Raw genomic sequence first — 6038 nt, forward strand, 5'->3', positions numbered from 1 at the left:
AGACCGGATTGACCGCGCATGCGTGTTGCGGCTCGGGCAGCGTCGATTCTTGTATTTGCACGGAACCGCTCGCAGTGGAAAAATCCCGACCAGGCCTCTTGAGTGCATTGTTGTCGCCCAGCTCAGGTGCGCGATAACCGAGGATGCATTCTCAAAGGCTTTTGTAGGCGGAAGCGAAAAAACAAATGCTGGGAGGCGGTGTTCGCGTAGTGTAGGGTGGCTGACGCCACGATTATTCCGGACGCACAAACGCTTTTTCGAATTCTGAAATACCGCCACGATTTCGTCAAACGATTGCCTGTGGCTTTCGTCTAAAAGCGACAAGATATGGATGCGTTGAACTAACCAAGTCGACATAAGCAAAGTCCCAGACAAGTCCTGTCCCGTACGTCCCGATGAAGTCCCGTCCTTCCTCTAAGTCAAAATACGATCGCGGTACGTCCCGCATGGCTATTTTGACCGTTCCACACGTATAATATTGATTGTTGAGTGCTCACGGAAGGGCGCGTTCACTGAAATCGCTCACCCGTGCATGGCCGTTTATGATTTCTTTCTTTTTTTTTTCTCAAAGGCGAATAGCGGGGTATGCTTTCTATGTTCCGCAAACGCTTTTTTGTAGTTCTGAGCATTAATAGGAAAGAATATCAAAAATTATTCTTGCTCTTTCCTCACTGAGACCACCATAAGAATGTTTACTTGCAGTTCCAATAAAAAGATCATCTACTTAGTTCTCTATGGGATATTTGATGCGCTTTTTTTTTTTGGCAAATGCTCTTGCATCATCCAAAATATCCCACACATGCACTGCCGACATCTTCATTCGATGCTTGGTCCCATGATACTCCAAGACATCCCTAGGATGTGCAACATTAACTTGTAACGTTCAGCTAATTTGCCGATATCCTCAGAATGTTACCATCTACGAGTACAAAATTTGGCTTTCTGCTGGTCCTGTGGCACGCTCTGTGCCTGCGGCATTGAATTCACTTCAAAAGACAATGCCCCAGCATAGCAATTAAGGGCATTATGGATCCACAGCTTCGGACACATGGTGTGGACCCACCCAATGCTTTAACTTTTCTCTGTCCACTCTTTCCGCTTCATTTATCCCTTTCCCCATGGTGCAGTTTAGCTGTCAATTGGAACAAGATAGTTACTATGTCATTCTTTTCTTCATAAACTGCTATTCTTAATGGATCCACAAAGGCAACGTCGTGGACAAAGATGATGCAGCTGGCACATGCTTGTGCAGCACTCAAGAAAACCATACCTTCTCTGGCTGGATTGCTCAGTCCCAATGGCAACACTGACATTCAAGGGATGTTCCTGCGAAATCTTGAAAGGACATGGACATGCAGATTTCCCCAGGATGTGCCAAGAAAAACCTGCGGACATCCCTCACATTTTTTGCATAAAAACAGCGCAACAGACGGGACCAAGAAGCGAAGACACAAACACGGGGGCTGACTTTCAATGCAAATAATGTACCAACTAGCCCGGCTTATTCCTCTCTTGGATCCCTCACATATCTTTATGGCCGCACTTCCTGTATCAAAGGGAGGACCACAGGAATTCCCGATGATTTTCATAGGCCTTAACAAGGGCATGTTGGTCAAATAACAGTAAATTTCCCTGGTGATCTTTATGAACTCGAGAGAGAAAAATTGCTCGGCCCCTGTGAAAAATATTTGCAAAGCTTAACTTACATTTTCTGTGATTTAGACTTGAAGAAAGATATGACTACAGCTGATTACAGTGGTGTAGTTGCTTGGCCCAGTGCCAACACTTTTACGGGCAAAATTTTCATTGCGTCTCATGCTGTCACAGAGAACATGTCAAACAAGCAAATGTGAAACAGATCAGGCAACAGAAATGCTACAAACCAGAAGTCATGCAGCGCCAACGCATTAAGCATATGTCCAGAGAATGAAGAATTTCCACCAGCTTATATACTCCAAATCTATGACCCTTCTTTTGAAGCCAGTGGCTCTTACACGTCACGCAGTATGATTTCATTCAATTACAAATCTGTAATGACACGAACAAGAAATGAAAATGGGCAGACCATGTTATCTTCTGTTCGAAAAAACATGAGTCCACTCAGCCATGTTTGTCGCGAGCATTATGCAAATGTAATGAGACGTGTTACCGTAATAACGCCTGAATGGGATACCCACCGGATAACGTGTCAGGACATCTCTACAGAAAGAAATGCATATTAAGTTAGAGTCTATAATATGACCCGAACGGGATATTCACAGGATAAAGTGTCAGGACATCTAAAGCAAGGACTTCCCCCGGACATCCTTCACAAGCATTCAACGGTGTTAGGATATTTGGCTATGATTCCAATATCACTGGGACCTAGAGCTGTCACTGGAGTAAAAGGTTAAAGACTAAGGTTACAGCCCTCTTTGTGTGTGACAGCTGGGTTTTGCCGTGTTAAAAAAAAAACAGTGAATTTATGTTCAGAAACTCCGCTTAAACTAAAAACATTCACTGACCTAGCAGTATAGTTCCTGGCATCCTTGAAAACTCATTAAAATGTTGGTGTCCTGTCAAAGCATAATTAAAAGTGTAAGCACACAGGGCAGAAAAAAAAAAAAGGAAAGCATAGGTCTTGAGCAGAGGCTTTCAGTCGGCAGAAAACCAACTTCATTAAGCTCTGTTAAAAAAAAAACCCGATTTTGTTGCATCTTAATATGTTCGGACTTATCACATCTTAAATGACTGATTTTAAAGGCAGAAGGAGCAAACTTTTTCATAATAAATGCATCGTCAGTTAAGGGCATGCTCTAGAGGCTCTAGCAGGGCTACTTCCATGGCTGTGTGTGCAGCAAGCCAACAAGATCATTGCTTGGGCTACACAGGTACTGTCAGAGTATCACTATGCAGCATTGCCAGAAATGCGTTCAATCATAAAACATTTCTAATACGACTTTCAACAGAAAATTGTTCCTTAATATGGAAAGAACTGTCATCCAAAAATATTTGAAATTTCGCTTCTAAATGCAATGCACGAATTTTCAAAACAGAAATCAAAATCACTAGAGCCTAGCAAACAATAGTGCTGAAGCTTGGCAGCATTTTTTCTAAGCATATCTTTCGTAATTGAACTTATTTGCAGAAAGGCCACTGCTTTTTTTTTTTTAATAGGCATTTGGCAACAGCCTTGCTTCATTCCAAAGGCACAAGCAATAAGCACACACACCCTTGTCATCTTCTCTCTTTATGTAACCCTTGCATGCAATATCAACTTCCGTCTATGCCTCATTTAGGTAACAAATTGGTTTTCATTGAATGAATAAAACAAAGCTAGAGATTATCAGGCATAAAGGATTGCATTAATACCACAAAAATCACAAAGTTCAAATCTCACACTGATATTATGGTAATATGCTCAATAAATATCCAATAAAAAATGATAATAGTCATATTACCACATACAGCAGTACAGTTAAATGTACCTGTTTGTAAATTGCTTTGCCTTGCCTTGACTGCACTGGTTGCACAGCAGGTCAAGCATTTGGTTTGGTTTGGTTATTGGGGTTTAACGTCCCAAAGCAACTCAGGATCTGAGGGACGCCGTAGTGAAGGGCTCCGAAAATTTCGACCACCTGGAGTTCTTTAACGTGCACTGACATCGCACAGCACACGGGCCTCTAGAATTTTGCCTTCATCGAAATTCAGCCGCCGCGGCCGGGACCAAACCCGCGTCTTTCGGGCCAGCAGCCGAGCGCCGTAACCACTGAGCCACCGCGGCGGGGGGTCGAGCACTTCAGATTAGCCATTTCAAAGTGTACCAGGTATAATCAAAACTATGGAGTAAGATTTTACAATTACACTGCAATGATGACGTGATAAATCATGAGAATCAGGTTTGGAGTGTTCATGTCCACCTATCTCAGTTGCATAGTAAGGCAAGAGTGCACCGCTTTGTTCCACATACTTTTCTCCATATCTCATAAGTGTAAATGGAGCTGTTTACAAGGAATACAATAATAAGGCTTGTTTAGACCTCAACACTACTTTGTGCTTACTTCCAGTTGTACTGAAACATCTTGCAGGAAACGTGTCCTATCCCGCATGCTCATTATACATCTGCAATCATGTGCTGAAGTTCAAAATGCAAGATGTACACATCACATAGAAATGTAATCATTCACTAAAGCTGCAAGTAACTTGATTTCAAGGTGCAACACTCATGAAATTAATAGCTTTCTTCTTTCGGTGGTACTTCCCGTAAAAACAGTATTACGCCTAGAAGTGGAGAGTCAATCAGGCCTAGCAAAGTTAGCTTGGCCAGATGCAGTTTCCAGAATTCTTGGAAGATGTCACTACAGTCTCAGTTTTACATAGTTTTCTGGCTTATCTTAACTCTGCCCTCAGTAACAATCACATATTTCAGTCCTGGGACACTGATCGCTCAGTTTAGCTGGACTTAAAATTCTCCCTTTAGAGTCTCGTTAAAGCATCCATAAAAAATATTTTCATGAATGCCTTAGTACATTTCCACTCAACTACTTGGTTGCTTTCAGTTCGAGCCCTTTCTGCGAATGTTGCTCTTATCTCTGCCCAATATGTCCTGAAGACTGCTCACAACCTCTGTGCACTGACAAAGCAGAATAATTCTAATTACACATTGCATACAAGGCCACTCAAAATTCACCAGTTTTAGCCATGCCAAAATAACATCGGTGCATATAATATGCTTTAATTATGCTCTTGTGGCAATACTTGTTTGTGTTAAACAATGAACTGGAGTAAAATGGTTTCCCTTTCCAATTTGTTTGGTTTATTTTGATTTAAAGTCTCAAAGCGACTCTGGCTATAAGGGATGCCGTAGTGCAAGGCTTCGGAAAATTTCGACCACCTGGGGTTCTTTAGACATGCACCGACATCGCACAGCACATGGACCTCTAGTGTTTTGCCTCCATCAAAATGTGACCACCGCGGCCAAGATAGAACCCGCGTTGTTCGGGCCAGCGGCCGAGCACAATTACCACTAAGCCACCGTAGCAGCTCCAGTTGGTTTCTTTCACTGTATATACAAGAAATTAAATAATGGTCTCTCAACTGTACAGCTTATCTTTGAGTTTAGATAAACAAAGTTTGCCTCAAAGCACCACAGCAGCACTCTTCTCTTGCAGGGGAAAGACACACACTCCATGTCCTCGATCTGTAATAAGTCGACACAATCGGAAACTGCTAAGTATGCAGTTTCTGCCACCTTATTATGCAGTTCTCCTGGCGACGAGATGTATGGTAGTGACAGTCGCTGCCTGCTGCTGCCCCTGGTATACCGGCATGAAGAGAAGAGACTTGACAATGAAGCAGTGCGTTTTCAGTGTTGCTCTGTTCTTACCGCTTCATTGTTCAGTCACCTTGCATCATCAGGGAACCATAGCTGTGCTCGTAGCCCGTTTTTAAGATTAAACAGCATGAACGATAAAAGCAATGATGAAAATTATGGTAATACATTGCATAGGGACACAGTGCACTGGTGCTAAACTACATTCTATGGTGCTGACTTGCCAAAAGTAATGTTTCTCTAACCCATCTTTCAATAATAATTAACAATATATACACCACAACAGCTTTTTCTTTTCTTTTATTACCAAGCATTCAATGCGCTATTCTGATGCATGGCTCAGATAGTGAGCATTGGCAGTTTCTTCGCTGAAACCGCACTAGAAAAAAACAAAGTTCACTCGCAAAATAGCTAGATAGGAAGTTGCGTAACTCCAACGCCTTCTGCTATTGGCTAATCTCGTGAGCTCCATTTGAGCGATGAGCGAAATTTTCTGCAAACCCAGGAACTGAGCAACACGGTAAGACAATGGTTCCACAGCCCTCAGCTCATTGTGCGATGCTGCCATGAATTATCGCCACATGTAATTAGCGCTTAAAGTCTGTGTCTGGAAAGCAACAAGCCAGCAGCCAAGTAAGCACTCATTACTTATATGTGGCCATGTGTCAAGTCTATCAAATAAAGACGTCCTTCGAACAATGACCTGACTCCTAAAAAGAAACTGTTG

Source organism: Amblyomma mixtum, chromosome 5, assembly GCF_055824585.1.
Source record: "Amblyomma mixtum isolate Tamu chromosome 5, ASM5582458v1, whole genome shotgun sequence".
Classification (NCBI taxonomy): domain Eukaryota; kingdom Metazoa; phylum Arthropoda; class Arachnida; order Ixodida; family Ixodidae; genus Amblyomma; species Amblyomma mixtum.